Below are 24,281 nucleotides of genomic sequence, written 5' to 3'. Positions count from 1 at the left end.
CACCAAGAGACCAGGACCACTAGAAGAAGGACCTGTCTGGACAGAACCTGGAGAACATCAGAGAACAGGTTTATTGTGAACAATAGACGTCATTGTTGACTCTCTTGGTGCTGTCCAGGTCAGGTGTTTCTGGTGGCCTCAGGTGCAGCGTTGACTGCACTACAGTAGCTACTTCCACACTGTCTACATGTGGAATGTCTTCTTCTATGGTGCTTTTAAGAGCTTACTTATCCCAAACGCTGCTCCTGCCCCTATCAAACAAAGCTGCTACTGAAGTTTTAAAGCTGAGAGGGTTCTCACTTCACACAGTTTGTCCGTTCAGAGACACTGTAGTAAAAATGGTGGCACAAATGTGGCAGCTGCATGTCTGTGGACGTACGCCACGTAGATATAAACGTCTCATTGTAAAAGAATAAAACATGTTATTTTAGTAAAGTGTTTAGATGCCAATAGAAGCAGTTTCTGATGATATGTGACATTTTCTGTCAGTGACCTTTGTTTTTGTTCCATGCTGCACCTTTAAGCTCAGTTTTGAAGCTTCCTTTAAAGAACTCTGACATGTTTTTATATTTCAGGTTGCCTCACTTTAGTCCAGCCACGGTCATGTTTTTCCCAGCATGCATCATTCTGACCAGTCAACAGGGATTATTGCTTATATCCAGGTAGAAGTATGTTTTCAGAGGGCCTGTACATGTTTTACTTTTCCCTGTGAAGAAATGCTGAGTGAAAAGTTGATGCTGAAATCAGTGGATCCATTCAGCTCAAAGACGTCATAAAAACTTGTATTTAGACTCAGTTTCAGCTCAGATGAATTAGTTATTAAACTGCATGTTTCTATGTGCAGTTAAAATGTTTCCAGTAAATTCCTGCATGGTGCAAGTTGTCAGTGATGTTTCCAGCTTTGATCCGTCATTATGAGCACGTTCCAGCCTGATGCAAAGCTGCCGTCTCCCTTTCACACTCGCTGCTTTAACACATTTATTACATGTTTATTACAACTGATGAGAGAACGCTGAAAAACCAACAAGAAACATTTAACCAGCTTTTATTTTCATTTAGCTTGTGATAAAAACGTGAAGTATTAAATTTTTCTTAAACTCTGCTTTTTGGAGGCCATGTTGAAACAAAGTGTGAACGGGTTAAACATCAGTATTCTGCTTTACAGTCATGGTGGCCTGGAGCTTCCAGCTGCAGTTGGTAAAAACAGTTAAAAAGCAAACATGCCCACATTAAAACATCCAGTCTGGAAGCAGCAAACCTACCATGCATGTTTCTGGACTTTGGGAAGAAAGCAGAGATCCTGGGAAAAGCCCACATGGGCAAAGTGAAGAGGAAACTTCCACATAGCTGAGGTTTGACCACGGGGCCTTCTCTGGGAGACGATAGTACCTGCAGGGGATTTTATATCGGTGGGAATCTTTGACACAGTATTGAGGCCTTGAAGAAAAGTAGACTTGTATTTCCACTAAATAGACTCAGATGTGTGTGTGTGGGCAGCCTGAAGGAATACATGCTAACAAAGTAGCCTGAAGTGTTTGATTCACACATAAAAGCAGCTGCTGGAAAGTTGTCCACCTCCTCATGGCCTCAACAGACGTCTCTGTTTTCTTTTAGCTCTGTGCTTCATTTGATGGAATTACAAGTGAGTTCGCTTTGAACATGTGATCAGAATGAAGCAGCACTAGACTGTCTGAAGGCGTATTTCCACCATTGTAAAGCTAAACTGAGCTGATGTCATTGGGACCAGGTCACAGATGCTTTAGAAATGGCTTTGGAGGGAGAAATCATTGCTTTTTATCTTTTTATAAAGGTGGATTTTACACTGGAAATAAAAATGTAAAACTTCTCTTATCTGGTTTAAGGTGAAATTCTATGTCCAGCTACAATAAATATTTAGTGAAATCCCTGCAACGGCTCCTGGATGTGAAAGTAGATTTTAGAGCCTTTTTGGAAGCAGAAAGTAAACTGAGAAGTTTTTATTTTTCTTCATTTAGATGTTCACTTCCACTTTTTGGGCTTTTTGGCATCAAACTTGCATATTTGCTGCTTCTGCCGTGTGTTTGCCTCCATATGTTGCTTTTATGTATTTATCCCTGGAAAGTTCCTCGTCTTCCTCCATCTGTTCCCGACTCTAGGACCAAAGTTTGGATTTGTAATCATGCTGATGTCCCACCTGTCCACTTCCAGGCCTCCCAGCGTTTATTTCTCCTCTAATGCTCCATCAGGGACCAAGCAGTAAGGCAGCAGGATGCAGGTTTGCTTCAAAACTGCTTCATTTACCCCAAAACCTGAACCCTGTCACCACATCCAGGATTTAACTAAACAGCCTGACAAGAGGCCAAATAAATAGAAGTAGAGTGAAAATCCGAAGTAAAGAGAAGTGAAAGAAATGAAGGAATAAATGAACAGAAACAAACTTCCTGAACAATCAAACAGGAAGTTAAACACCAGTTTAGAAAAGCCAAAGTAAACACAAAGAGGGGAAATAAAATGGCTACTACATTTTGAACCAACCTCAAAATGAAGCCAAACCCCCCCAATGACTCTGCAGTGTCATAGGGGGGTTGTGGTGGAATCCAATGAAGCTGCAGTAGTTTATCAGTCCTCAGACCTGGACCAGGCCTTTGCTGCACCAGGAAGGAGAGACTGAACCCAGGTACCTGAAAGAAAAGAAACACATGAATACGAACATAATCTGACCTCACAGCGTGAAGGTGTGTTCAATATTGTAGGTATGAGGAATGAAAGGAAGGAAAGACGTGTGTGAAATAGTGTGTATCGTGTTTAGACTTCTGCTTGCAGAGACAATGAAAGTGGAAATCTACTGGTGGTGAGGTGGAGATATTAGCATGTGTGGCTGGCCGTCACGCTCACACACAGGAAGTGGAGGAGAATGAAATGTGTTTATTGTCACGTCTTTGTTCCAGTTTGAACACAAGAATCTTCATGATGCAGTTTCCAGAAGTTTCCAGTCTGAAACGACATCATCACAACACAAGCACCAACATGTTGATAGCAGGAAAGAATCTGATGGAAAGGCCAGAACGTTCCAGATGTTTTTTCTGCTGGGATTAATGCATCATCTGAGCATCATTAGAACTGTTCACACTGAACTCGGATTCAGGTTTAAGTCCAACTTTAGATCATGATGAGCCTTCAAACAGCCATGAGATGAGCTCTGAACTCAGAGGATCAAAGCTTTTTCTCCTCTGAGTCTCCATCGTTCCCTCTAACATCTGCATCATCCAGCTGTGTGTGCATGGCTACAGCGGTCCAGTCTCATGAGTCCAGTCTCAGGTCCTGCTGGCTCTTCTTTCTATGATAAAATGGCAGCTAGAATCAGAACAAAGTGCAGGAAACTGTTGTTCCTGCTGCTGATGGAAACATCTTTTAATCCCATCAGTGATTCATGTTGAAGCTGATTTTAGAAGCTGAGTGTTTCTAAAAGGTTTCCTCAGACTTCCTCTGCTGGTTTAGTGTCGCTGCTTCTTTTCCGTGTAAAGGTTTGTCAGAAATGAGCTCTTCTGCTTCAGCATCACTGTTGGCTTGATTGTGTAGAAATGGCAGAAGTTTCTAGTTTAGCTCTGAAGTGTAAACTCTGGTTGAGGTGATGGCAGGATTAGCAGCTGCTCTCCCTGTTTGAGCCGCTACATGCATCAATACTTCACAAAGGCCTTAAAGGTCTGAATTATTTCAATGTGCACAAATGAGCTGCTTTTCCATCTTTGAATTCCCTGATGGTTCATGCAGGTTCAGCTTTTACTGCCAGGTGAGGTAGAAGCTCCAACCTTCAATTATCCCTGTAAGAAAGTCAGGAATGTTCAAATAAAAGCATCAAAATCTTCATTTAAAGAAACATGAAGCAGACTGAAGCTGATAAACTACATTTAAATGAAACAGTGAAAGTTTTCAGCTCAAACATTTAAAATTCACCTGCTGACTGAAAACAGATTCATGAAAGTTTATTTGAAATGTGGAGTTTGAAGAATTTAATCCAAAGTCAAACATCTGGAGACAGAATGGGAAAACTGAACATTCGACTTTTTGTTTCAGAAACTATTTCTGATGTGAAAAAATCTCTAATTCAACATGTGAAAGAGTAAAAAAATTAAATGAAGGACAGAATGAGGCAAACAGAGCGACGCACTGGGAGGATTTTCATTTCCAGAAGACAGACGCTTCCAGACTGAACTCTGGTTAATAATGTCTGACAGGATCAAACTCTTTACACAACACAAACACTGAGGAAGAAAACAAGCTGAACAAGAAGCCAAACCCAGGAAGCAGAGGATGATGAAGGTGCTGATGAAGATGTGGAGGAAGATCAGAGTCAGAGGAGACTCTGTAGAAGGACAGAGTTCCAGCAGGACGCTCCACATACGCTGCTACTGCTGGAGACGGAGGAGGAGGACATGCTGTTCATCTGTTACTGTGAGAGACAGCGTAACCATGACGATGAGAGCAGCTCAGACTCCATGAGGATTCATTTCCTCCCAACACGCCGTCTTTACTGGTTCCTCTCCTTCTGGTTCCTCTGGAACTCACTGACAAACGTCTCCTCTCCACTAACATCCCAGTAACAGCGAGCAGTCAGAACATTTCCACACAGAACCTGAAGAGGGCGCCATCACATCTGTCTGGATGATCAGGACATGACTGAGGGACGTCCACTAATGGAAACTTCCTGTTGTTGTCAGACAGGTGGAGCTTCCTGTTCACCGTGTTTGCTTCCATTGACTTTCCAGGAATCTGATGGAGAGAACAGAACCAATCCAGATTCAGGTGTTGATCTATTGACACTTTGATGCTGACTTTGAAAGTGATGAATCCAATGAAAACACACACACACACTTTCTCAGACCTGGTCTCAGCCATCGCTCTCCAATAGGCTCCACTCTGAAAGGAGGAGGGGGGTCAGGTTTGGCTTCTGTCTCCATCTAATCCCTTCTCCTCTACATCTGACTGTTTTTAAGCAGCTTCATCAAACATGAGGGAAATGAATGAAATGTCTGAGCTCCTTGTGTGTGAGAAGCTTTCACCCCCAGCCTCTAAGAGACCAATCACCACTTTGTCCTGCTTCTACTTTAATATGAGACTCCTCAGTGAGGACATGATGGAGGAGATGAAAAGATGCTGCTGACAGGAGGAAACTAGACAGGTGAGGTAGAAGTGGACAGACAGGTATGAGGAGCTGTATAGGCCATAATTCATCCTCACACACACACAGTTTTATTCATACATACACACATTTTCTCTCTCACATACTGTACATATATTCTTACTCTCACATGCTGACATTTTCTTTCCCTCTTTCATTTATTTTCTCTAATTCAGTGGACGTAGTTAATACGGTAATATCTGCATGTAAGAATAGAACATGTATGTAGAAGAAGAGTGTGTGTGTGTGTGTGTGTGTGAGGAAAGATATGGTGGAAACGGAAGGAGTTTGGTGGAAAAGGCAGGTAAAGCGAACCACAAAGGTAAAGCGAACCACATACAGGTAGGTGACGCTAATGCTGTAGGTGACGTAGTTCCGGGGAGATGGCAGATTCAAACTAGGCACGCCCAAACATTTATACTTTCATTCAATTGTATTTTGTGCCAGCCTAATCAAAATATTCTTTAAAGTAGGAAAATAGTGTCTTTAAAAGGTTAACTCTGGAGCACAGCGAGGAGGATTTGGCCAGCCTGACAGATTTTATAGATCGTTGTTACGACAGAATCGTCATGGGGAAACCAAACAACACGTCCACCCCCTCCACCTCATCTAAGTCCAAGAGACAGCGAAATGAGGATTCACCTGGAGCTATTTCACCACCGGGGAACGACTCAACAGATGTCCTGATCTCTATAGATAAAAAACTCAGTAGTTTTGATGCGCGTTTGAGCCTGGTAGAAATTCTCCACAAAGAGTTCCAGGCGCTACGTGAATCACTAAAATTCAGCCAGAAGCAGGTGGAAACCCTGGCTGTAGAAAATGCTGGTCTCAGAGAGTCGGTAAAATCCCTCAACGAGGGCTTGACCCGTCTCTCGGAGGAAAATAAGAAGATGGAGGAAACGGTGATCGATCTGCAGGCGCGGAGCATGAGAGAGAACCTGGTATTTGCAGGGATTCCAGAGCAGACGGAGGAGGACCCCGAGACCACGGTGAAAAACTTCATCAAAACCCACCTGAAGCTCCCGGAGGAAACGGTGAAAAACATCTCCTTTCACAGAGTCCATCGGCTCGGCGGGAGGAAACCCGGGTCCAGCAGACCAAGACCCATTGTAGCGAAGTTCGTCAGCTTCAAACAGAAGGAGCAGGTGAAGAACCAGGGCCGCGAACTGAAGGGAACGAACTTTGGAAACGACCAATATCCGAGAGAGATTCTGGACCGACGGAGAGTCCTGTTTCCCATCAGGAGGAAATTCATCACGCAAGGTGCTCGCGCTGTCATCGCGGTGGATAAATTATTTATTAATGGACAGCTGTACCGCGACCCGGACATCACTCCGTGGCTCTACTGACTTGGTATGTGCTTTAATTTCCCTGTTTTCTCACTAGATCATGTTATATCCATAAAACTGCCATAAACATGAACGAACTCACATTTGTCACTTGGAATGTGCGTGGAGCTGGCACAGGGGAAAAGAGGTTAAAAATTTTTAATCGTTTGCAAGAAATGAAAGCAGATATAATATTACTCCAAGAGACTCATTTATCAAACTCAACAATAGATCTTCTCTCAACAACCCAGTTTCCACACGTGTATTCAGCTTGTTATAATTCTAGGCAGAGAGGAGTAGCAACTCTTATTAATAGAAGGTTAAATTTTGATATAGATAATACAATCATAGATCCAGAAGGCAGATTTATAATAATTACATTATCTATTAAAAATGTTAAGTTATGTATCGCAAATATATATGGTCCAAATGTTGATGATCCGTCCTTCTTTTACTCCCTCTTCGCCTCACTCTATGGTCACTCAGATAACACACTAATTATAGGAGGTGATTTTAACATTATACTGGAGAAAAAAAGTACCACAGGAGCTCATCGAGTCTGGAAATCCTCAGAAACTGTAAAACAGTACATGAAGGATTTTGGTCTCTGTGATGCTTGGCGCTCTCACCATCCCACACTAAGAGAATACACTTTCTTCTCTTCAGTTCACCATTCCTATTCTAGATTAGATTATTTCTTAACTAGCAGCTCGCTGATGAATGACATGTCAGAAATCAGAATCCATCCTATTAGCATTAGTGATCACACACCAATATCATTCACTCTGAGAAGTAAGAGCAATAAACAAGCAACTAGAAACTGGAGATTTAATACGTCACTACTTAAAGATCCTGAGTTTATCAGCTATTTCAAAAGAGAATGGTCCTTATATCTAGAAAATAAGGACTTGCCAGAAACTTCAGCAAGTGTTCTTTGGGAAGCAGGAAAAGCAGTAATGAGAGGGAAAATTATTTCCTTTTCTTCTCATAAGAAAAAGAAGGAAACTTTGAGAATTTCAGAGTTAGAACTCAGAATTAAATCCTTAGAGGACGCTTACCATGTCTCCCCAGAAGAACACACACTAAATGCTATAAGGAAAGCTAAACTTGAATTTAATGAAATAATAGATAAAAAGACGCAGTTCTTGGTGCAAAGACTTCGCTTGGAGAATTTTGAGCATGGAAATAAATATGGAAGGTTCCTGGCTAATCAGTTAAAAACAAACAAGGAGAAAACAACCATCTCCTCTGTCAGAGATCCAGAAGGAAACATCAGCCACGACCCCGACAAGATAAATAACACTTTCAAAGAATTCTATAAAACATTATATACTAACTAACTACAACAGATGACAATATTGATAAATTTCTTAGTAACAATAATCTTCCACAATTAAAACATGAAAATAAAATGGTCTTGGATTCCCCCCTTTCAGTCGGCGAACTCCATGAAGCTCTCCAGCATATGCCCAACAATAAAGCTCCAGGTCCAGATGGTTACCCAGCAGAATTCTACAAAGAACTCTGGACAACGTTGGCACCCACTTTCTACAATATGATATTAGAAATAAAGGAAAAACAAAAAATACCTTCAAACATGAACCTAGCCAATATTACTCTACTATTAAAACCAGGTAAAGACCCGACACTTCCATCCAGTTACCGCCCAATTTCATTAATAAATGTAGATCTCAAAATAATTAGCAAAGCTTTGGCCAGAAGAATAGAAAAAATAACCCCTCTAATAATACATCCTGACCAAACAGGCTTTATTAAAGGTAGACATTCCTCTACTAACATGCGTAGATTAATTAACATCATAGATTATTCTACTCTACATAATCTGGAATCCACAGTAATTTCTTTAGACGCAGAAAAAGCGTTTGACCGAGTAAACTGGAAATTTTTATTTGCAACGTTAAACAAATTTGGGTTTGGGTCATCTTACATAGATTGGATAAAGATATTATATAACAACCCAAATGCATGTGTGAAGACCAATGATCAAACCTCTCCAAGCTTCTGTTTGCAGAGAGGCACCAGAGAGGGCTGCCCGCTTTCTCCATCACTCTTTGCTATTTTTATTGAACCCCTAGCTGCTGCCATAAGACAAAATAAAGAGATTAAAGGAATCCATGCCAAAAATATAGAACACAAGGTAAGTCTTTATGCTGATGACATATTACTCTTTCTCCAGAACTCACCGATGTCTCTCCCCCAGACAATCACACTTATTAACACATTCTCATCAATATCTGAATACTCTATTAACTGGTCTAAGACTATTATTATGCCCATCAACTGTGACCTACAAAACATACCCAATACTAGAATACAGTCTGGAAACATTAGATATCTAGGCATAAACATTTCCCCCAGGCTATCAGAACTAACAAAGCTCAATTATATCCAGCTACTTAAAGCAATGGAGGATGATCTCTCACGGTGGAGGCACTTACCCATATCACTCATGGGGAGGGTTGCCACAGTTAAAATGATGGTTCTATCTAAAGTAAACTACCTGTTTTCAATGATACCCACTAAACCATCCTCCAGTTGGTTTAAGTCACTGGACTCACATATATCTAAATTTTTATGGAAAAATAAGCCATCACGTATCAGTCTAAAAACTTTACAACAGACTAAAGATAGAGGCGGATTGGAGCTACCCGACTTTAATCGTGTTTTCTTAGCTAACAAGCTGCAGTATATCTCCAAATGGCTTAAACCTAGCAGTCTTGATGAAACATGGTTAGATGTAGAGCAAGCATTGTGTGAGGATGTGTTTATCTCTGATCTGCCATTCATCAGCTCAAACATCAAAACACATAAGTGTTTTAAAAGCATCAATATCAGTTCCTCCTTAGTGGCTTGGTGGGATTTTCTAAATATAACCAAATCCTCACTTTTTCCATGTAAGTTTACACCCCTCTGGAACAACCCTGACATCCTGCAAAACAAAAAGCTTATCAATTTTACTCAATGGAAAAATAAAGGAATAAAACAGTTAGAACATAATAGAAAATGGAAACTTCTTATCATTTAATATTCTCACTTCACAATATGGAATCTGTAGCAAAACATTTTTAGAATATCACCAGCTTAAATCTATTATATGTAAAAAATATACCATTAATCAATTAAACTTACAGCTACCTATTAGGGTGGCAGAATTCATGAATCTCAATGCCCCAAAGCTATTATCAAAAACATATAGACTATTATCTAAACTAGAAGACTCAATCTGTCTTCCAACTTCAAAATGGGAGGGTGACTTATCCAGTAACTTTAATAAAGATAAATGGTCACAAATATGTTTAAACACCTTTAAAATGACTAAAAATTCAAATATGCAACTAATACAATTCAAAATTCTGCATAGAACTCATTATACAGGACAAAGGATGTTCAGGATGGGTCTGTCACAATCAAACATCTGCACACACTGCAATGAAAACACACCAGATAACTACCTCCATGCCTTGTGGTCCTGCACACCTGTCCGCAGGTTCTGGCTTCAGGTATGTGTAGACATGTCAACATGGTTTAAATGTAATATTCCTACAATCCCCGCACTATGTCTACTAGGTGACTTGGGTGACATTAATATGGCAATTAACTCTGCACACATGATACGCACAGCATTATGCATCGCAAAGAAAACTGTCCTTGTGAACTGGAAAAACAAAAATAATCTGTGTATTCAGCAGTTTAGGAATCTCTTAGTTGACCACATCAGTAATGAGACAATAGGCTCTTTCCGACTGTAGGAACCTTTTGCAGTTCCTATAACCTTTTCAGGAACCAGGCCGTTTTTTCGCGCATTCCGACATATAGGAACTAGGGACCAAAGCCCCCAGTTCCTATAACAATTTTAGCTCCTACTCCGAAGCAGAGTCTGAGTGGGGTTCTATAGGAACCCTCATGACGTAGGTGTTTGGTGACTGGTAGCTACGCCCTTTGCCAGATTTCCGCATTTTGTGTCCCCGCCGCATTTAAAAAACACGGTTGCACATACGGACAAAAACAACAACAGAGCAAGCGATAAATGGACCGACGAGGAGGTCGAAGCTCTTCTGACCGTCTACGCCACAGAGGATTTTCAGAGAGGTTTTGAAGGTTCGCAGCGAAATATAAAAATATTCCTGACGATCAGCTCTCAGTCAGAGAACGGGATAACACGAAGCAGCGCACGTAGAAAACTCAAACAAGACTACAAATAAATTAAGGACCACGACAACCGGAGCGGGACGAACCGAAAAAACAGTAAATTGGACAGCTTGTACCACCGACATGTCTACTCGGTCAACGCCGCAGCAAATGACTCCTGCATGCGGCAGGAAAAGCCAGTGTGATATGCAGAGCATATACACACACGTAAATAGTTATTTTTGCTCTGCTGTACCTATTCATTATAAAAAATAAATGACTTTGTAAAGAGTCTGAAGTATTCAGTTTGTGTCTGTTAGATGTGCTCTGGCCACATCTATAAAATATTAGCTAATAAAAATATTGAGTTTTTTTTAACTTATCACAGCTATGAAATATTAAATAATCCATCTTTGGTCGCTACATTTTAAGTCTTATCCCTGGGTGTAAATTACGTTAGTTTATCAACTTTATAATATGCTCCTTATCACAGAACGAAGTTTATCATGTTTAACCAAGATCTGGCATCAAATTACACACCTGTAAACATTTCACCACCCTTTTTATATTTTTACCTTCATATACTCTAAATCTGTGTGACAATGTCCTCATAATTCTAAACCATAACTCAGTCACAACCAACCCTCCTGTGACGGATTTCTCCTCCACCTTCTACTGATGATTCCATAAAATACACAAAGCTTAATAGCAGATGATGAGATCTTTATTTTACACATAACACACACACACACACAAAAATAAAAAAAAATAAAAAAAATGAAATGATACATTTTCTATGGAACATTTTCTCTTTAATTGTGTACATCATGTATACATGTATGTTCTGTCTGTCGAACTTCCAGAACATGATGTTTATTATGAAGAGGTGTGTTGTGATTAGCTGGAAGGCAGGAGGTAAAGCATCCAGGCTGTTCTCCATCTCCTTCAGTATCTGCAGCAGGTGGTTGTGTCCATCCTCTCCAGTGCAGCTTCAGGCTGCCACAGATGTATTGAAATGTCTCCCTGGACATACAGAAATTCTCTATCCACTGCTCATCGGTCAAATTGAGAACAACCTTTTCCCACTAGTTATCAGCTTTGCTCCGGACCAGCCGAACGGTGAGGAGGTTCAATGAGCTGCAGCAACGTCTGAAACAGAACACGAGTTACAATAAACCCGCCGTTTGAAATATTTACTTATTGTAATCTGCTCAACACAGACAGCAGAAAACCGTCTGAAATGTTTACTCATAAGACATGTATACAATCGGCGCATGTTTAATAAGTTAAACTTACACGTCGTCTCCTTTGTCTGCGGCGTATCTCCTGCCGCTGGATTCTTCATCTTCTGACTTTCAGGAGCCTTCTAGCCTCGACGTGAGACGCCTGGTTGTATCGTCCATCAGTAACATTTCCATCAAGCAGAGCATGAACACTACGATCTCTTCGTTCTCCATATTAGCTTGCCGTGTTGTTTTTAGCGGGTTTTGTTTTGTTGTTATGTGGCGCTAAAGTCACACGCCACTGTCGCAGACGTATGCGTCACATCGGTCCCGCTACCGCCCCCAACTCATGTGCGAATGCAACATAAAACAGTTCCCCTGGAGAAGGGCCGTTCTTAGAACTAAGACAGTTATTAGAACTGCGTTCTTAGAACTTCTCTGTCGGAATGCGCCTACTGTCTGCCTCCTTAAAGAACTAAAAAAAAAAAAAAAAAAAAGAACTATTCGGCTGAATCTCATTCCTTCTGGTCCCCTGTGCTTAGTTCCATCACTTAGTGTAGGTGGAGGACTGTGACCTCGTTGCTATGGGGGTTTGAGAAATGGCCGGGAGTGACTGGTGGTTGCGGGTTCTTTGTGGTTGCCCGTGATGCGGGACCGGGCTGCTCTGCGGTGGGGGTGGCTCTGAGTCTGGCCCCGTTGGGGGCTGTGGGGGCCAGCGGTTGGAGTCGCCTCGTGGCGGGGGGTGAGGCCACTGGTGGTGCATGGGTTGGTGGGCGTCGGTCCTGATCCGGGTGGCCGGGCTATTCTGGGGCGGGCTGGGCGGGGGTTCTGGGCTCTGGTGCCTGGGGGTGGTCCTCCTCCCTCCGGGGTGGTGGGCTCCGTATGTGCCTGGGGTCTGGGCCTGCCCGGATGTGCTGCCATGGTGTGGGTTGGTGCATGCCCTGGTGTCTGGTTGACACCCTGGGACCCAGGGTATGGCCCGGGGGCAGGGGGGGTGTAGGGGTTTGAAGGAGGGCTGAGTGGGATTCGGGGGATTATAGGGGGAGGTGCTGGGGTGTGAGACAGGTATGCTTGTATGTTGTGTGTGTGTCTATACTGTGGATGTTTGTGTGAATGGGGGGTATGTTTGTGTGCGTGCGTATGCATGTGTTAGGATGAGTGGGGGTGTGTCTGGGGAGTGAGAGTGTGATGGTTGGATGCTGTGCGAGTGTTTATATTTTTTGGGTGGGGCTGAGAGGGCATATGTGAGTTATAATGAGTGGGAGTGTGCAAGGAAATAGGTGTGTGCATGTGTTTCTGTGTGTGGTTGGGGCGGGGTTAAGTGCACTTGTGGGGGGGGCTTGGGCGGGCCTGGGGGTGGTGGGCCGTGGGTCTGCCGCTGTCCCCATCCTCTCATTCCCCGTTAGGGGTGTGGGAGGGTGGGAACTTTCTGGGGTGGGTGGCGGCTCACTGGCTGCGGTCCCTGAATGGCCCGGTCGTGGGGGGCGGCCTCTCCTGGCCTGTCTTGCCCTGGGGGGCCTCCTGGGGAGCAGGGGTGCCTAATGCCACTAAAGGCTCATCATCCAGAGGGAAGTTTGCTTCCCTCTGGACGTACATCCCCGGACCCCTCTTACTTCCCGCTCTCTCTGTCTCACACAAACACACACGTAGGGAGTTGGGAGGCGTGGGGCCATGAGGGGTGGAACGGAGGAGACCATTCAGTGGTCTCCTTGGATGCACCCCGTGGCTGCTCGCCTCTCAGTTTTAATTGCACTAAGACACAAAAACACAAGAAACACAACACACAAACAACACCTGGGGGGCATGGCATGGCGGTGCAGCTCATTGCAGTCACTGCCCCTCAATTTTAATTGCACACAACACACACTACATAAACAGTCAGGAGCGGGGAGGGAGAGGGTATTGGGGACCTCTTACGCCCCTGCTCCTCCTGTGTGTGGCTGGGGGCGGGCAGGGGGGGGGGTTGCCCCGGGGCCGGGTCCCGGGATGGCTGCGCTGGTGGGCTGCTGGCTCTATGGAGGCGAGGTCGCATTTGCATGATCTCACTCACCACTCTTCATCACTGATCACTCCTTGTTTCTCATGCTCTGCATGCTGACACAGTCACTGAGTTGTCTAGTGGGTCTTTAATATTAAGCGATAACTATAAAAAAAAAAAAAATAGTATTTTTCCTGGAGTTAGTATCTGGTCGCTGTTGATTTGATTTGGTTATTATTTAAAAACTCTTAATGACTGGCAGCCCTGTTTTTTGTTTTTTTTGTTTGTTTTTGTTTTTTTTTTTTTTGTTTTTTCTCTGTGTGTGTGTTTCTGCTTTTGTAAAAGTTGTAGGAAATTTTCTGGTGTGTTCATGTACAGGTGTAACAGTTTGCTGTCTGGTGATGGTGTGGATTGAAGGGTCGTTTTCCTTCTGTCTGTGATCTTTTTGTCTCCTTTCTTCTTTCCCTTTTGCTCTTTTTTTGCTATTTTCCATCTTTTTCTGTCCCCTCCGGTCAGGTCCAGCAAGATTACATAGATTCCGTGATTCAAAGTAAATAAATAAATAAATTAATCACATTATCAAGAGGAGCCTTACCCATAGGCCTCCCTTTGGCAGAGCAAATTTGTTCAGCACGATACAGCAACCAGATTATCATTTTGCTTGCTATGATGCTGGACAGGACAAGTTAAAAAAAAAAAAAAAAAAAAAGGTAGGCAGTTTATGCTGCGCTGTGATTGGCTGAGAAGCAGGTGCAGGTCGTCTCTAGTTCCCGCCTGACATGGATGGAAGAAATGAGACGCAGTGGTTTCAGAAATCTTTCATCATGACATGGTTGTGTTGGTCTCTTGAGCAGCAGAGGACGGTTCATCCGTCCCTAATAAAACTCAGACCGGGTCCAGCATCAGATGAGAGAACTCTTCAGACCTAAAGCCTCAGCAGTCCAGGCATGTACTCAAGACCTGGACCGGAGGGTCGCCACGGTCTTTAAGACACAAGACTCACAAACACTTTGGCAGCTGGACGTCCCGACCGAGGAAAAGGTGAAAATAAAATGTGAATAGAATCTCCAAGTGTTAGTTCCAGTGGACTAAGTCCGTCCTGTAGTGTGTGTTTGCTCATGTAGCTGCAGGCTGTGCTGCTGCTCCCATTAAAGAGAAACACACTTCTGAGAGTCATAGAAGCATCAGCAGTGGCAGCTGGGGAATAACGTGTTGTATGACATGTTGTCAGAGGACAGAAAGTCTTTCTTTGCTGGAGGCTGCGTTCACACCTAATAACCTGCAGACTCTAGACCCGGTCCAGTTGGGGGTCTGCTCCATTCTTCCTGCCCCAGTTAATGGGACTATTTTAATAACACACTCTCCTCACCAGAGCAGCTGTTACAGTCGTCTTTCCACCACTTATCTGGATCACACATTACATAATTAGTTTATTCACAAGCTGATGGGATAAAAATAAAGCTGGTAAAATGAAGCTGCTCTTTTATTTTTAGTCTTTTAGTAAAACACAAAGAAAAGTGACTTTTCTTTTAGGCTGAGTTTTATCAAACATGTTTTTGTCAGTTCAGATAAAGAGTTCTGGAAACTGCTTCCATCAGTCCAGTCACATCACTGTTGGAGCTTAGTGTGTGTTTAACACAACTAGCGGCCGTTTGCTCCGTCCGTAACCACGGCAACATGAGGACTTCTCAAAGTATTTACACTGGCTAGAGATTGATTTAGTTAGTGAAGGTTTGCATGATTCATTTAACATTTAACAACTGTGGGAACTTTCTACAAACATCAAATATTAACTATAAAATGAATGTGTTCTATTTTCAGGCTAAAATCAGGATCATGATACTGGAAACAAGGACGTCGTCCTTCTTCTGGGACATCCAGCTGTTCTGTCATCAAACGTGGCACAAAGCAGAAGCTGCTGAACGAGGGCATGAACTGAACGGATCTGAATTCCAGAAATCTGGGACCAACGGAGTTCCTGAACCAATAAGAGACGCCTTTGGAGGGAAGCTGTCAGCTGATGTCAGGTCTGCACTTATATGTCATTGTTCTTTCTATCAACGTGTAAACGTGCTGTACTGACTACTGACATGGATTTACCTTCATGATTCATGTAGTAATTAATAAAGTACATGTGGTAAATTCCTGTAAATTCCTGCTGACTCATGTTATTGACGGTAGACCTGCTGAGTCATGTCCTCATGAAGGATGGAAAACAAGCAGATGTGTCGCTGCTTTATTGGAGCTGCGTGTTGTGCGTTAATAAGTTTGTTGTTGTTGTGTATTTTAAGGACCGTTTACTTGAAACTTTTCTACATTGTACTTGATGTTTTCCAGCCTAGAGTTTCTGACGGCATGTGGCAACAGACTGATTTCAGCCAAACTGCAGCTGGACAGCAGCTGGATGCAGATCTGATACACAAAGTCTAGAAATGGAAAGTTGTGTCCATCAGACCAACACAGCGGATTCTGGGATGTTCTGCTCTCTTGGTGAAACAAGCTAAACATTGTCAGTCAGCACTAATCTTTGTAACGTCAGCTCTTCATGAACTTTCTTTAAACTTTGTGTCTATGAACAAACTGAAGACGTGTTAAATTTCTAGCGAGGAGTAAATGTGGGGCTTTGCTCTGGAATTTGACTGAGATCTAATAATGAGGGAATCTGGTGCTCTACAGAGATGCCGATCACCAAAGTCTGGACAACACAGCTTTTAAAGAAACCAACTGCTGACTTTTCCCATACTTTTCAGTTTAACGTGTAAATGTCGTCTTTTTGTGCATTTTTACTGAATTTTATTTGAGTTTTTTTTCTTTTTAAAGCAATAAAAACCTCTTCAATCTGTCTGTCTCTGTCTTAGATTCAGAGATGGACTGAAAACACTTGGTGTGCTGGACTAAATCCAAGCTCAGCTCTTCTGTGCTGGTCTCCTGCAGCCTCTCAGCTGATGTGGCCGACAGTCTTTTCATTATCCGCCATCTCCAGCTGGCAGCAACAGAAGCTGCTGAGGAAGTTCTTTCTTTCTGGAGACACACGCAGAAGTAAATCCATGGAATTTGACCATTTCTTCTTCTAACTGAAATATTTAGCTGCATCTGGTCGTTGTGTGTCAGTTTAGAATAGTAAGAGATGTTCTGCTTTCTGTTTATTGTCCAGTTTCTTTCTTCCTTTTCCACCAGATGAGGAAGGAACAGAAACTGGGAACGATCCTCGCCTTTTCCACAGGAGCCAACACTCCTTCACCGACTGGGTTCTCTCCTCCACAAAGAGGAGGATTCAGGAAGCTGCAAAGCTGCCGCTGCAAACAGCTGCACTAACTGCTTGAAGCTACGCTGCAGACCTCATACGGAGACCTTCAGGAAAACAGGGGCTCTGCGGTGGGCGGGACCCTTGGTTTTAGCCCAGCGTAATATGTGTACAGGTCTGGATCAAAGTATTCTGTGTTAAGGTCAAGTTCATGTTCAGTTAATGACACAAAGCAACGTGAAACTTTTCTTCTTTTCTCTTGTTTTTATGTGATTTTGTACAATAAATACAGACCTGCTGCATATTTGTCAAACTGAAGTTAATAGATGTGAAGAACGCTTCACATTTTCAGCTGCTTTCTGCAAGTAATGTTGAAATCGAACTTCACTGCAGCTTTTTAGTCAGACACTATTCCACTTTTAAATTTATCTACAGCTCACTATTTTCCTCTTGATTTTATCGCCTGCTTTTCAAACGGATCAACCAACAAACACTTTGAAAAACTTCTTCTTTTGTTTGTTTGCAGGTTTTATGTTTTGGGAAAAGTTTTAGGGTTCATTAAGTCTTACTGCTTTATTTTTACTGTACAATGATGTAAAATCCACATGAGCCACTAAGTGAAAGAATCTTCTGGCTTTGCAACAAACTGGAATGACGTTTACAATAAGACGGGGTCTCCCAGGCTGCTCATCAGGGGCCACTATCCTGCAGGTTTTGGATGTTTCCGCTGCAGCACACCTGAATCAGGTTAATGGCTCAACATGCTTTGGCAGAACTTCAAAAACAAGCTGCTGAGAAAAGCCATTTAAAGTGAATTAGGTGTGCTGGTGAAGGAAATCTCTTAAAACCTGCACAAGTTCAGCCTTGGAGGACTGGAGCTGGACAGCCCGGCAATGACGAAGCAGAACTTTCAGTCTGATGAAACTCACATTTACATGAAACTTGTGTGCTTCTAAATGATCTGTATAATAACTGATTTCTGGATAACAATTAGAAGAAGTTCATGGATGTGATTTAATGTGATGTGCAATCCATTTCCTCTTACATGAACATCTTCATGAGCGTCTGAGTGCAGCTTCTATGAAATGTAGATGGACACATGTGGCATATTGTACAGTAAGAAGGGCAGCTCATCTGGTAAGTTCTACATATTTGTGCTACTTTGTGAACGATCTGAAACAAGCTTCTTCTAGCGGCCGAGCAGGGCTCTATTTTTCTCCTGCATAAAAGCCGAAGCTTTGTTTCTGCGGCTCGTTGCACATGTAATGTGAAATGTTTGTTTCTGCTTGACTCTTCAGCTGTTAGACAGTTTTTCTCCCAACTTCTAGTCTCACATCAGAGTCCACAAATTTAGCATTAATGATGTTTTTGTTTTAGTCTTTCTGTTCAACAAAGGATGTTAAATGTTAACGTGATTATTTCTTTATGGCAGTTTAGTGAGTTCTCCAGAGCCAGAAGCTTCAATAAAATGTTTCCTGTGGGACTATTTTTCATACCAGGAACCTGTATAAAAGAAATATCTTTCAATGTCAACATGGAGGTTTGAGCTTGGAGTCACATTTAGAGACAAAGTTTCTGAACAGACCAATAAAAAACTTGAAATGGAGCCATTACAAAGCTTGGCACAGTGTTATTTGACTGGAACTTTATAAACTGGATGATATTCATTTTCTATTTGTCACATGATGGAAAACTGTTAAAAAGCTTCTCAGCATCAATCATATGGATAAAACCAGGAATTCCTCCTTCCAAGAAAATGCACAAGGCTGCAGAATAAATACACCATGATTTCCATCATCTTCACATGGATGAAGGTGCTGAAGAGAAGACGTTGTGGCATCACTGAGAGGAATATTAATAGATGAATAACAATATTATTGTGTGGAACTGCTGCAGGATCATCGTAGCCAAAGCCACTAAGGTAAAAGTGTCCTTCATACTTGGGTTATGTGTTCCTGCATTGTTGTTAACACCCTGCTGCCACAGCTGAAGAGGAGTTTGTCCTCCTTGTGGTGAAAGACGTGGTTACTCCACCCATTCTGAAACTCACTGGCAGCCCTTTGACTTGGTGGCAAATAGATGTAATGAAGACAAACGTAGTTCATGAAGAGAAACTAGTACACCTTGCTCCTCCATAAAACTGAACAGATCAGCAAAATGAAACCACACAACTGGATTCAGTTCTGCCCACAATCTCTCAGTTCTTCTGCTCTGACCTGCCAGTAACAACGCCGTCTATTTAATCCTCTCCTGTGATGCATGAAACGGCAACACCCGTGTTTTCCAGTCCGTCATCACGTCTCACTCTAGATGCTTTTCCAAAGTTCTGATGCCACAATGAAAAGGGACAAAAAACTTGAGGCTCTGCTGCTGTCTGGACCAGCGAGGTAGATAATGGTCCAACTGAAGCATCAACACAGCCGTGAAACATCATCTTCAGTCTCACCAGCGTGTGCTTTCCATCTATGTGCCTGAGAGAAAGTCAGATCAGTGATTTATTAGTGGGAAAAGCAGAACAAGGCCCAGATTATACATCACAACTTGAAGACAAAACTATTTTAATGGCATTTTTCTTTCAAAGCTTCATTTAGTTGTATTTTCCTAAAACTGTGGATCCAGTACTTGTACTGATAGATTTACATTTGTATGTATTTTATGTAGTTTTGTGTATTATTACTACACGTGGACACGCTTAGCGAGTCCTCTTAAAGGACTTCCTGGTTTGAGAGTCACTTCCTGTTCAGGGAAGAACTTCCTGTGTCAGTGAAAGTGAGAGACACCAAGCAAACAACAAAAAGGGTTAAATACACAATATGTGTGTCAGAGGAGAATATATATGTGTGTGAGGACAATATATGTGTGTAAGAGGGTAAATGTGTGTATATGTGAGAGGAGAATGAATCCTGGCCTCTACGGCCCTCATAGACAGGTGAGGTAGACGTGGACAGACAGGTGATGTGTGGTCAGCTTCCAGATGAAAACAAGACTGATGGAGAAAAATCTGACCCTTCAGATTCAGATGAAATGAAGTCCTGGTCCAGGTCTTTGCAGGTCTGTTAATGAGTCCTTCATCTCAGCCTGGTGGGTTAAAGTGTGGAAACATGGAGACATGCAGGACGGGGTCCTGAGGACCAGGATGGAGAAACACTGCTGGAGAAAATCTCAGTGGTGCAGGTGAGGCTGTTAAAGAGGAGGAGGAAGGTCTGATGTTGCTCCTCCTACCTGTAACCCCGCCTACCTGTAACCCCTCCTACCTGTGCTCCTCCTACCTGTCCTCCTCCTACCTGTCCTCCCTCCATCACAGGTAGAAATGTGACTCATTCCAGGAAGCAGCTCACCTGTGTATCAGTGGAGATTCTTCTTCTTCTTCTTCTCTGAACAAACTGTAAGTGTGAACTTTCCTCTTTGTTTCTGGAATGTTTGGAGAATGTGTTCACTTCTGATTTCAGCTCCAACTTTGATCTTTGCTGTTTGAAGACAAATCTACATGATGATCAGATTATTGATTATTGATCCTGGAATCAAAGTGTGGTCTGCAGCAGTAAAGTGGGAGCCATCAGCTTCCTGCTGCTTCCAGTGAAACATGGATCCTTGGATCAAACTGCTTTAGTAGATAATGAGGCAGAAATGTTGCTGCAGAACAACTTGAACTTTGAGCCTCTCTTTATGTTTCCAGTAACAGGAGTCAGAGAAGTTTTACAAGCTTCATGTTGCAACATCATTTCCTTCATCATCGTTCACCTTCATGTTATTTCAGAAACATCCGTCTTTTCTGTTTCATGTCTTCTTAAAAATCTCCTTCCATCTCACAAGCAGCCAGCAAGGCCTCCACCTCCACTATGTTTTACATCTACTTTACTTAGAGCTGCCAGAACACGTCCATTTATCTGTGGATCAGTAGAAATAAATTCATCTTTAGCTCATTTTTTCAGCTAGAAAAAGCTGAATATTTTACACTAGTTCACACATGACAGTAAACTAAATATCTGAAGCATTTCCAGCTAAATAAGGTGGAAAACATCACCTTCATCCCTAGAAATGATTCACACATTGTAGAAAACAGTAAAATGTCTGAAAGATGATCAATATTCTGGTGAATAATGAAGCAGTTTGGATGTAGTTTTAATCTAAATTCATGTGTAATCAGCTGAAGTGGCTGCAACCAGTCCCAGCACCAGGAGAAGCTAACAGGCCGAGCAGCTGCTGGTTGCCATGGATACGTGGCTCCTGTCTATCAATGAACTTTGACTTGTTTATAAGAGGATGAATCCCGGTTTAATCATTCATTATGTGGCTTTTATGAAGCAGATATAGATGCTATAAAACATTTTCTCCTCTACTAAAAAAAAAAACCTTCATGTGACACGTAACCCTCATGTTCTGTTAGAATAAATTACGTTCGGACTCTTATCTACTAAACTTCTAGTTTGACCTTTAAGCTGCAATAAAATGATGAAAGATTAATATTTTCAGTTTATTTTCTTTTCATTCATATCATGATTAATGCATCAGCATAAAGAATTAAGATGCCAGTTTTGACCAAACACCACCAGCAGCTTTATGGAAAAACATTATAATTAAATATTGTAAAAACTAATTAGACCTGCATCAGTATCAGAAACACGAACTGGCCCATCAGATAGATACATGAGAAGATTCATTTAGTTTCATTTTTATTTTTTTTAATAATGTCAGATTGAACAAAAAACCAGATGTGTAGTGTGAACTAAAAACCGCACTAAAATTATGACAAATTAACCCCTTGATGCCTGTTGATTTAAATTTATGAAAAACCCCTTCTGGCCTTTATTTATTTTTTTGCTTTTATTCATTTATTATTTTCCTTTATAAATTGCTTTTAATTCGCGTGAAATTTCATAGTATTTTATTTTATTCCAGTCCTTTCCTTTGTGTTATATTTTCCTGTCTTCATGGTGTTTTTATATAACTGTAAATGAATTTGGGTGTTAAAGAGTTAATATTTAGTCACTTTTTGCATGAAAGGATTCTCTACAAAAATTTATCAGACTGAGTTTAATCCAGCTGCAGATGATGCCTCTGGAGACAGAGAGAGGAAGGTTGCTGCAGCGGTTGCTAGGTAATGGTCTAGGTCTTGTCTCATTGCTGGAATCATCCGAGCTGCTGTAAGTTGTTTATTTATTCAGTTAAACAGCTGATACATGTTCCTTTCGTCATGTTATTGTTTAACCACTTTCTAATGTCTTATTGTCCAAAGGTATCAGTCTATACTAATAACTAAAGCTAGCCAATTAGCCACAAATACTACGGTAACTTAAAGAACACACACTCACACACAAACACAACTTTCAAATATCTCTAGAAGTAAATTTTCTCACAGCTGAAAAATGACAAGAACTGATTCTAACTACCAGTAAAGTAACAATAATAAAAATAAATTCTAAATAACATAGCAGCTGATCTTTGTACAGCAGATGATGGAAAGGAGGATTTCAGTTGATGTTCAGATGAATGATGTGTGTTTCCTCTGCAGGTGAAGGTAGAAAGTGTGTGTGAGCTGATGTGAATCCAGCATCATGGATCAGGACAGAGAGGAGGGAGTCCCTCCCTCTAAAACCACTCAGAGGTGAGATGTCCATCTCTAACTGTCCATGACTCTTCTCCATGTCAGAGATCACAACTCACATCACCAAACATCTGGATTCACAGGAACCAGCCTGGACCTGGACCTGGACCTGGACCCAGCTGTGTCTCCATGAAGAGCGACTGGCCTATGGAGAAACATCCTGAGTTCAGGTCAGACCAGCAGTGAGTATCAGAGTCCAGTGGAGGTTGGATCAGGTTTCAGATGAAAACCAGTTTCAGGTTCATCATTTCTGGACGTCTCTGCTGAGACGAATCTGCAGCATCATGATCGTCATGTGATAGATTTGATTTATCTTCCAGATTCTTCTGCAAACTAAATGTTGAACAATTTCAGAATTCAGCTGTGAAATCATTAAACCATCTTAATTCACAGGAATCGACCTGGACCTGGACCAGGACGTGGACCTGGACCTGAGCCCAGCTGTTTGTCCTTTAAGAGCGACCGGTCGAAGGATCATCCTCTTTATTTTAAATCAGAGCCACAGAGGTGAGCTGTGTGAAATTGTTTCATCAGTTTAGTTTTATTCCATCTTTTATTTCAACCCAATAATAATAATAATAATAATAATAATAATAATAATAAAGGATATCTTCAGTATTTAAGGTGAAACATCCAGATGACGCTCTAATAATAAACATGTGAGTTTTATTAAATATTTCTTGTGAGCTGAGAATAATCAGGAGGATTCTGTCTCAGTGCAGGAAACATAGAATCTCCATAATTCAACTTTCTCATCTGTGGAACGTAGAAGCAGACGAGAGTTTTTCCTCCTCTGGAAAAAGGAAACAGATTCTGGACGTTTTCCAGAAGTTCAGGAGATTCTCTGAACCTCAGTTACTAAGTGACCTGCAGTCAGTTTGGCTCCTCACAAACACACCAAACTTTTTCTTAGTGGAAAACTCCAACATCAAACACATTTATACTGGGAGCTGCCCAGTCTAACCAGTCTCATCCAAGCACACACTGGCTGTGGCTGCCTTGCTCCAGGGCACCTCAGCACAGAGCTTCATGAAGGTGTTGGTGAGAGCTTCCTAAAAGCTGAAAGCAGCTTCTCCATGTGACAGAATGTGATGTGATTCTTCCTGATTCCTCCACAGAGTGGACCAGCAGAGCTCAGAGCTTCCCAGTGGTCAGTCTGCCCAGCAGCATCAAACACAGCTGGACTCCATATTTATGGTCTGTACATGTACAACAACTACTTTTCCATCTCTTCTGTCCACATCATCTCCATGCTGACCTTTGTAGACCAGTGGATTGTCAGTGTGTCCAACATGGATCTGATGTTTGGCTCCATGATTTCAGTCTGATTGTGTCCTTCATATCGTTTCTCTTCCAGCTGCTGGAGGACAACATGATCACTTTCATGAAGAAGGAGCTGAAGAAGATCCAGAAGCTTCTGAGTCCAGATTACCCAGAATGCTCAGTGTTGGAGGGTGAGGATGAGGAGCAGAGGAAGAGCAGCAGAGAGGCGTTAGTGAAGATCACAGTGGACTTCCTGAGGAGGATGAAGCAGGAGGAGCTGGCTGAGCGTCTGCAGAGCAGTAAGAGGATTTCTCTAAAGATTGAAGCTGCTGG

General features: G+C 42.1%; 1 long non-coding RNA gene across 1 annotated transcript; it reads left to right on the top strand.

Moving 5' to 3' along the window:
* The first annotated feature begins 22,641 nt into the window (after nt 1-22,641).
* LOC121655461 lies at nt 22,642-23,844 on the top strand. The gene is made up of 4 exons (XR_006013214.1): nt 22,642-22,685; nt 22,769-22,867; nt 23,079-23,192; nt 23,804-23,844. It is a non-coding gene; the product is annotated as an uncharacterized LOC121655461 (long non-coding RNA).
* The last annotated feature ends 437 nt before the right edge of the window (nt 23,845-24,281 follow it).

This window comes from Melanotaenia boesemani, chromosome 2 (genome assembly GCF_017639745.1).
Source record: "Melanotaenia boesemani isolate fMelBoe1 chromosome 2, fMelBoe1.pri, whole genome shotgun sequence".
Lineage (NCBI taxonomy): Eukaryota > Metazoa > Chordata > Actinopteri > Atheriniformes > Melanotaeniidae > Melanotaenia > Melanotaenia boesemani.
The sequence above is the reverse complement of the archived record's forward strand: the minus strand, read 5'-3'. Positions and strand labels throughout refer to the sequence as shown.